Source organism: Castanea sativa, chromosome 12 (assembly GCF_040712315.1).
Source record: "Castanea sativa cultivar Marrone di Chiusa Pesio chromosome 12, ASM4071231v1".
NCBI classification, from domain to species: domain Eukaryota; kingdom Viridiplantae; phylum Streptophyta; class Magnoliopsida; order Fagales; family Fagaceae; genus Castanea; species Castanea sativa.
The window spans coordinates 23,414,991-23,425,689 of NC_134024.1; positions in this window are offsets into that span (position 1 = coordinate 23,414,991).

Below are 10,699 nucleotides of genomic sequence, written 5' to 3' on the forward strand. Positions count from 1 at the left end.
TACACTAGATGGAATTTTTGAGGTACACTTTGCTTTCATTAAAATAAGGGACAACATAGATGACATTTCAAACAAAATGAAAGGTACAACTTTTGCTTTATAGGGTGGTTGTTTATGGGGTTGGGGAGAGATGGTGGTGGTGGTGGTGGGTGAGGGAGGAGGAGGAGGGGAGGGAGTGTTTGTGCAAGGGGAGGAAAACAGAAAGAAGTAATAGAACCAAATAAGAGAAACTGAGAAGGGAAGAACTTGAAGAGAGAACACACATTGATGAGATATCAGTTTTCTTGATCATTGTGTTAAGTCAATGGTCATGATATCTCAGGCCCAGTTGAAATGTACTATTCAAGTTTCACTGGTTTTTTTTTTTTAATTATGTTATTAATAATTATTAAAAATAGGGCTATGAAGTTTTCAAAAAAAAAAAAGGGCTATGAAATATGTATCATGGAGAATAGCTGTAAATTAACCACTGAAATTTTGGTTTTAAAATATGGCTTCTCCTAAAATTCTGTTGTTGTGGCTGCAGTTGATGGGCCAAGTGTCCACATGGAGAGTTGCCTCATCAGTTCACATCAGTAGAATTTTTAGTGTGAAATTGTGTTTTCAAAACACAATTTTACAGGGAGCAATGTTAAAGATACAAAAAATTTTATAATTTTTGCCACAGCTCGTTATGTGACAAGATATGAGAGGTGGATGTGTGGATTCACCATTTGACATTTACCATTCACAACTTGTCATGTAATAAGTTGTGAATTTTTTTGTCCCTAACATTTTCCTTTACAGTGAGGTTATTCTCCAAAATACTTTTTTCAAAAGTGTTAATTTTAATAATAAACAATAATTAATATTACTTTTCCAAAAAAACAACAACCCAAATTTCTTCTTTCAAACTCCTTTGAGTTTGTTTCATTTCAATTTGATGAACTAAATTTATTTAAGATATATAATTTTATCTCTGAAGTAGTTTGTGCCGTTGTCAATAGTTTTTTTTTTTTCAATAGAATATAGGTTGTCTTTTCTATTGACGTATAACTTAAATAGCTCATCCAATAACAGTTAACAGACCATCATGACTGATTTTGAATTGTCACCAAAGTTTCAAACGACATTACTAATTTTGTCATTCTTACCTAGTTTCAAACAATAACTTGGAAAATTTTATTCTATGTGATATGTAATATTTCTCTCACATGAGAATAAAGTTATGTTACATATATGGGAGAGAGATTAAATAGGACAATTATGCATAATACTAGTTCTAATTGTTGGCCAAGTTAGGCTAAAATATATCATTGGTCCCTTGTTTTTGAGATCAACAATGTATATAGCCAAATCCACCACAAGATTTTATTTTGTTTTGTGGAGAAATTAAGAGGAAGAAGGATTCAATTTGACGTGGAATTCTTGAAGCTTAGTTGGAATCCCTAAATCTTTCACTTCATTATAAAATATTAAACAAAAATTCTATAAAGCCCTAATCCACAATTTCCAAATCAAACACAAAAATTTCCTTAACCTTTTATTCATTTATTTATAATTTTATTTTACTTTTTAAAAATAAAGAACAACACAAAAAGAAATGAAAAAAATTACAAGGTGAAACCTTAAATCCAAAATCCAAACAAACTCAAATCCAAAACAATTAGACGATAATAAGCCAGTGAAAGAAAAGAGTTACTTAAACACCATCAATCCTTTCATGCTATTCGGAGAGGAGGTGAGTGTTGGTTTTAGGGAGAGAAAGCCATAAATTGAGAGATATAACGCGAAGAGAAAAAGGAGAGAGTGATGGGCTTTGGGTTCTCGTTTAGTTGTTGACATAGGAATTGTTATATATTGAAATTGGTTGTGTTTTGTTGTCTAAAATTTTAGTGGGATATCTCAATCTTTTTATGAAATGGTGTTTTTGAACCAAAGCCTCAATTTTCTTGCAAATAGTCTTTCTAGATCTTGATTTAATCTGTATCTATTTATTACTAAAAACTTAAGCGTAACATTTATTATTGCTACGCTCTAATTAAGCTACATCAGCACCACATCATCATTTATTTTCTTATTTTATTTTTTATTTTTAGATTTACCGATTGACATTTATTGAGCATCTGCTTAAATTCTGATGTTAATCTTATCTTCAACTTTATCATGTGTCCCTCTATTAACCAAGACTCTTCAAATGCCGCTATTATATGGAATTCTGACAGCCACCAATAGGTTACAACCTCCTCACATCCTTTATTTGTTGTAACTTCTTCCATTTATTGGGTATGATATGACAATTTTATAAACACACACACAAATTTCAGCCAAGTGGCTACATAAATTTCAGCCACGTTAACAATTAAAAACACCTAACATTGTGACTTTTCAGGATTTTACATTTTTAACTAATCTATATCTATATATTACTAAAAGCTGAAGCGTAGCATTTATTGTTGCTACGCTCCAGTTAAGCCACATCAGCGCCACGTTATCATTTATTTTCTTTTTTATTTTTAGATTTGCCGATTGACATTTATTAAGCATCTGCTTAAATATTGATTTTACTCTTATCTTCAACTTTATCATGTGTCCCTCTATTAATCAAGACTCTTAAAATGCTGCTATTATATGGAATTCTGATAGCCACCAATAGGTTACAACCTCCTCACATACTTTATTTGTTGTAACTTCTTCCATTTATTGGGTATGATATGACAATTCTATATATATACACACACACACACAAATTTCAGCCAATGGGCTACTTAAATTTCAGCCACGTTAACAATTAAAAACACCAAACATTGTGACTTTTCAGGATTTTACGTTTTTAACTAATCTACGTATTATTACTAAAAGTTGAAGTGTAGCATTTATTGTTGATACGCTCCAATTAAGCCACATCAATGCCATGTCATCATTTATTTTCTTTTTTTATTTTTTATTTTTAGATTTTACCGATTGACATTTATTGAGCATCTGCTTAAATTCTGATGTTACTCTTATCTTCAACTTTATCATGTGTTCCTCTGTTAATCAAGACTCTTCAAATGCCGCTATTATATGGAATTTTGACAGTCACCAATAGGTTATAACCTCCTCACGTCCTTTATTTGTTGTAATTTCTTCTATTTATTGGGTATGATATGACAATTCTATACACACACACAAAAATTTCAGTCAAGTGATTACCTAAATTTCAGCTAGGTTAACAATTAAAAACACCAAACATTGTGACTTTTTAGGATTTTTCGTTTTTAACTAATCGTTTAATTCAATACTTTTTAAATACACCATTTAAGAATTAACTATAAACAGGTGCCTTTTCATTTGGTTGCTGATGTGAAATGTTTTGATTTCTAAATTCTACAAATAATATCACACGACTAAAAAAAAAAAACGCAAACTAACGCAACATTTTGCCTGGCTCTGAATAGTTTTAATTTTTACAGGTTTCATAGTAGTTCTTTCCAAAAATAAAACCACAAACACTTACCTCCTCCCTATCTTTGTACGTACTTCTCCTTTTCTCCGCCTCCCACTATACTTTATTTCCTACAATAATAATTTTGAGACTTTAACTTCATAAAAGTTTTGCTCATTTTGCAGAAATCCTTAGAATCAAGCAAATTGTCAAAGCAAGCCCAAAAACCAAAGGTCAGATCCCTTCTCTCATTCTATAATTTAGTAATCTAATTTTACCTACCTTAAACCCAAACCAATAGATACAATAAACGGATAGAACTGCTTTTAGCCTTCTTACCCTTCTGATTCTTTGAATGATGCTACAAGTTTTTCTAATTCATCTTACACGCATGTGAAGGATATGAGAGAGTAAGCGGTTGACGAGGAAAACAAAGAGTCAAAGTTGAAGTTTCCGTTCTTTCTGAACTTCGAAGTCCTCAGTCTCCACTCCACTCTCTTCCTCGACAACGATATTGCTCAAAACACCAACTCCTTCAAGATGGTCACTCTCTTTCTCTCTCTCCGACTAAATCCATTTTAGTACGAATGGCATCAGATATCTGTGAACCGTTTTAACTTTTATTTAGTTTTACTAATTCGTGAATGTGTGAATTGCTTTTAGTTTAAGTATAGTTGGTTTCAAAAGCAAATTTGGATTATAACAGTCTATTATAAACCTAAGAATTTTTTAAATTGACGGGGTTTGTTAGTTCGTTTATTCATTAATTTTTGGGTAAACTACGTATTTGGTTTCTATCTTATACACCATATTTCAATTTGATCCGTAACCTTTTAATTGTATCAATTTGGTCCCTAACATATCTTTACCGTGTCAATTTAATTCTTACAGTTATCTTTTGGATGAAAATTAATGACATGTCTAATGGCCAAAATAAAAAATTAACTTCTGTTGATGTGATAATAAACTAAAATTTTATTTTGGCTATTTGCTATGTAAACAATATTCATCTAATATATAATGGTAAAGACTAAATTGACACGACATTAAAAGGTTAAGGACCAAATTGACACAATTGAAAGGGTAAAGACTAAATTGAAATATGGTGTAAAGGCTAAGGACTAAATATGTAGTTTACCCTTAATTTTTTAATGTAATTCCTTACTATGATTTCGTAGCCGATAAAGCACATCTCAAGGTCCCTAAAAATTGAAACTTCTATTGCAATTCTTGTGAATTAAATCTGAGTTTTTGGAAAAACGTTTGATTTCTTGACTGAATATTACTTAGTATTGGATTTGAATTTTAAATTTTTGGATGGTAGTTATTTTTATAGGTTGGTAGAATGGCAGGTGAGTTTGCGAAACAGAAATTAGAGCCGTTACTGAGGGGACTGCACCTTTGGATTTCACAAAGCATGGGTATGTGCCATTTAATATGCGGATTCTCTTTGGTTTCTTTTATTTTTCTTTTTGTTCGTTAGCCCACCATGAAGCTTAAATATAATTCAAATTATTGATATTGAACCATACTTTTATTTTGTTGTGATTGTTTAATACCTAGAACATACTGCTTCTTTTTTGACTGCTATCCCATTTGGTTATACAAGTTGAACATTTGATATCTATGTTTTGAATATATCATATAGATACAGATTAGTGGAGATAAAAGATGATATCATATCCTTTTTATGTTTTGCTGATACAATGCATGCATATTCTTCAAAAAATTAGGTTCTAGTCTTCTCTTTACAAGCTATGACCTACCAGTTTAAAGCTTTGTTGTGTATTATTGTGATTAACTCAGGTGAGCAACGATGAAATGAAGACATTATGGTTGTTGATTGTAACATCTATTTATTTTCCTTTTCAAGTGTTATGGAAACTAAGAATTAATTTTGCCAATGAAGCTTACAATTGTTTACCATAAACAGTCCATCTTGGCAAAGCTAATAACTTCCAAGTAATAAGGTCTAGCTTTGATTGCTATTGGACTCACATTGAAATTCTCTCAACTTGTTCTTTTTAATTATGTGGAATCACAAAAACAACAGAGCTTATACATTGATTGTTTACCCTATTGAGTTTTTTGTATGCTTTTTGGTCAAAACTTAGTTTACTTTACTTTTGCTTTAAAAAAAAAAAGGAACTTAGTTTACTTTTGCCTTTTCTAAATGCATCAATATGTGCATGCCTTCCGGAATCTTTATTGCTTTATCCTAGAATTTGTTCTAGGTTATGGAGCCTGGATATGACTTTTTATTTCTATATTGCATTTTGATTTACTAGGGCTGAGTTTGGATAGGGATTATTGCTTTTGCGTTTCACGTTTTAGCTTCTTTTTTTTTTTTTTCTCTGCCGCGTTTCAGACTGAGGGGACAAATGCTACTATTCATGACTAGTAGCCGCATTTTGTTGACTTTTTAGCTCTTTTCAACACATCTATGGGTCCCGTATACTGTTCATGAGACCCACAAACTTCACTTTTCAGAATTTTTTTTATTAAAAATGGGTTCCACGGGACTATTCACACATTTAAAAGTTATTTTACTATAGTGTTTTCAGTTTTTAATTTTCAGTTTTCAGCAATAAGTTTTATCCAAACAGACCCTAGATATGCTTGTTATGGGGAAATAACTTTTTGAAAAGATATAAACAGAGAGATAGCAATTGATAGTTTTTGAAGGTAAAGATTGTAATATCTATGTTATTTAGCAAAAAAAAAAAAGATTATAATATCTATGATTGGAATTTATAAAAAACCTGTGGCTACTCATTCCATGATTCCATCATTGGTACTTTATTCTTAGTCTTTTTACATTCATAAATGTGGTGTTTACAAATTATTTGATTCCAAAAAAAATTTGTCACTGATAAACATTTAATAATTAGCAATTAATGTCCGTTAGCTTATTTGGTTATTTGCTTATGTACAACTTTGAACAATTTTTAAGACTTACTTACAACTGTACTTCTGTCAACTTTTAACAAATAAAATTTTCTTAATTAAATTCATTAAAACCATTGTTTAAATTTTCTTTATATGTTTGTATGGTGTTTTCTACCAGAAGGCGGCTTGGGTTTTGAATAAGGTTTTGAAATTGGTTTTTAGTGAGTGAATAGTTTTGTATTACTAAAATAATTTAATTTTCTATTTAATTATAGATTTTTTTTTGGAGGTTTGTTCAATGAATTGTATTTCTTCCTAATATATTATATAATATTTTATATATTGTGGTACATGTTATATACTCAGTAGCTTTCCTATGCATCGCATGAGTTAACGATTAGTATATATTAACGATGGAAGTGATGAGTTGGGTAACGGCAATAGACCAAATAGCTACATAAAAGAGCTAATCTTGGATGAGCAATATGAGCATATGACATTTTTCAAACCCTAAACGGGCAATATGAAATCAAGTCTAACAACATATGGGTAAACTATAATCAAACCAATTTATTATTGTTAGAATACAAAATGATGTAACGTCACTCACAAAACTCGGACTCCAGTAAACCCAATGCTTCTCTCTAACAAATACAAAATTAACAAAGAGAAGTTATTTTCCTTCTTCGCAATTGCAACGCAACACCATTGTTTTAAAAATCGGTACGGTGAAAGAACCGAAAAAAGAACTAAATACGGTTTTCTGATCAGACCGAAGTCTGACTGATAGTCGAACCGATAACGTCATAAATAATTTAATTATTATTTATTTAAATTATACAAATAATTAATAATATTTTAATGTACTAAAACTAACAAATCAATAGTGATAAATATATTTCATTAAAAAAAAATACAATATATAACATTTTTTAAAAAAAATTTAACATAATAAAATTACAAGACAATTATCTTTAATATAATAAATTGAAATATTCTTTAATATAATAAATTGAAATATTATATGTTTGTAGGTTAGTTTTTACTTGTTAGTTTCTTGTCCAAATTGATAACTATTGAAGATGAAGTGACGTGAGAAGGACTTTTCCCATTGCCTAAGCCAAGTCCAATCCTTTCTTCTTCTTTTTTTTCTTCCCTTCTCCACCGCTTGATGAGTGATTTCTTCCACCTTTTTTTTTTTGAATAAATCTTCCACCGTTTTTAAATTTTAATTCTACATCTTTATCTCTAGCTTTCTATTTTATTTATTTATTAATGTCATAAATTTTTCTCATCCACCCATTTGTAATTTTTATAATCCCAATGCCTCTTTTTGACTTTCCCAAAGCCTAGTGCCTACCGCTTGCACATCTCTTCAGGTCATCCACCAATTTAAAGAAAAATGCCTTCTCAGTGCCTTTTTTTTTTTTTCATTACTTTTCCAAGCCTACACATTTCTTTACGTGTTCCCCCTTCTCTATTTCTTTTTCACAAATCTGAAATCTCCTCACAAAACTCCTTCTCCGCCTCCTTCTCAGTCTCACTCACGGAAACAGTCATAGGTTTGTTTTTTTTTGGTCAAAAAATCTTGAAGAGCATTACATCGTCACTGTGCAATCGATGCTACTTTCTTTCTTTCTTTTGTTTTTTTTGGTTAAAAAAATCTCGCAAAAGGCAGAACTGCAGAAGCACTCAATGCAAAAAAGCATTTTTCGCCCAAAACTGACCGGAATGTTCCAAAACAAAGTAGTTTTAGGCTGGGAAAAAGTCAAAAAACGGTGTAGTTTTTAGTTTTCAACCCAACCGGTCATAACCGGTTCGACTGCGCCGGTTCTCGGTTGAACCGGCCGATTTTTACTGTTTAACGTTTTAAATTTATTTCCGGTTTTATAACATAATTGAATCGAATTAATAACCGGTTTCCGGTTGAACCGATCTGACCGGTCGGTCCGGTTTTAAAACTATGCGCAACACCACTTTCTCTTGCACCCTTATCTGAATAACATTTAAGCTACATAGCTGATAGATATAGAGCAAGGATATCAGCAAAGTAATGTGAAGGCAAGCGTGCAACAAGGAAGTAACAACTTCGGCAAGCATGCATGCTACGCACCTAGACTATCTATGTAGGCGCGCGTGTTACAAGAATCAGCTTTGTGTTGATAATGCACGCAAAAGAGAGAATGGATTAAAGCTTGAGAAAAAAAAAAAATCAAGCCAACCTTCTGACAATTATAACAGGAACTATGGACAAAATGCCTCTTTGACCACGGGATGTGAAGATTGATTAATTAGAATAGTAATTTCCTTGAGCTGTAAAGAAAAGGTGAGCAGCTGGGAGGCAGGGCCGACCTAAGGTGTAGGCCACTTAGGCCATTGCCAGGCCCTACTAGATAAAGGCCCCAAACTTTGGGCAAATATTAATATATTTAAAAAACAGTGTTTTTTTTTGAGATAATGAAAAAAATTAGTTTTATCTTTTCTTTTTTTTTTAAGAAGTAACAAATAATTCAGTAATATTAAAGATGATACAACTTTAAATACATGGGTTTTACAAATATATGTGCCACTAATTATAAGAAATAATTTAGATAAAAAAATATTATAAATATTATAAATTTTACTTCAAAACCTTTACAAATTGATGTGACAATTAATATGATTTGTAGACGTCAACAATTTATTAAATGTATTTTTACCATCGCGCACCTTTGGTGCGATGGTTACTCCACAAGTATAAATGCTTGTGGAGTGTGGGGGCAAAAGCTGAAGTTCAAGCCTCCAAGAGAGAGTTTTACACACATATACACTTATATTATGTTAGAGTAGAAATTATATCTTGTACAAACAAAAATATTAAATGCATTTTTGAATTACTTCTTGTGATTGGTTATACATTTTTGTAAGCCTTATGTTGTAAAATTTATAATATCTTTAACATCATTCATTCAAATACTTGTTTATCACTTAGTAAAAAAAAAAAAAAAAATTTGTTTATTATCTTCTTGAAGTGTCACTAATCATATTCATTGCTACATTGTTTGTATTTTTTTTTATAGCTTTAGCATTTTTCAAAAAAAAAAAAAAAACATATTACAAAAAAAAAAGATTGATTTTTTGTTATAAAAAAATTATGATATTAAACATTAAATAAATATTATTTAAGTGATAACAAAAAAATTTCATTTAAATATATCGCCTTAGACCTCCAAATTTATTGGGCCACCCTTGGTGGGAGGTGTTAGTGACTTGAGGCATTAACTTTCATTAAGATTAGGCTTTTCCGTTAGTTTGAGAAAGAAAAAAAAAAATTAGACACTTGCCATTTATTAACTAATGGTACATGGAGTGGAGCATATTTTGTGGGACAAAGGAGTTGAAAACTTGCTGTAAGTGCCAAGAATGAGTTAACGTAATACAATGAATTTGTAGAGGCGGGAACTTGAATCAAATAACCTAGCATAGTTGAAGAAGAAGAAAAAGACAAGGAACAATGAAGTATACTGGTCCTCGGCCAAGGTTCGAGGACAAATACTAATATTAGATTGATCTTAAGAAAGATTTGCTACAATATTTCTCTTTCACTAGGATTCTCCCTGAACCTTTCCTTTTTAGGATGATCTTTTACATTATATAACCTCTTTCAGCTGATCTTAGCCCTCCATTTGTTGATCATGCATGCCACTATTCGAGTGTTTGTCCCATTAGATGCTTTTCCAAATCTTCTGTAAGTTACAGCAACCAAGACAGCATTGTTCAAGGGTCTTCTCCACATAAATGCGGCCAGAGGGTTTGTTGGGGTGTATTAAATGTGGTGACAACTACCATCCCTTTAGACACGTCAGGTCTAAGCTCCTTTTTGAACCCCTTCCTCTACAGTGTGACCTCCTCTGGTAGTGTGCCATTGACGTGGCCAATGCTCGCCTCCCTTGCCTTGCCGTCCGAGAGTATGGCCCCATTAGAACTGCATCGGCCTTCTCGGCCTCGGATATGACACGTGTCACTATTACTTTATTAAGTTTTTGTGCCCCACACTTGCTATGTATTTAATTTTTTTCCATTTTAAGCTTTGACTATTCTATAAGGAATGTTAAACACATATATGACAAGTTATGATTGGTAGGACATAAAGTAGAATACAAAAAGTAATACAGAAGATTTGTATTTTATAAATATAGTGAAATGTTCAAATCAAATAGGTATGATATATATATATATATATAAAAGAGTAAATTAACACTTACAATATCAAGATTCAAGATATAACAAAATTAGACTTGTTATACCTAATTTTCAATAAATGATCAAAATAATTGACATTCCACCTTACTTTTGATTTTTTTTTTGAGAGAGTTTCAACCTATGATGTCTGTTCTCAATGATAGCTCTTTATCATCAGACCAT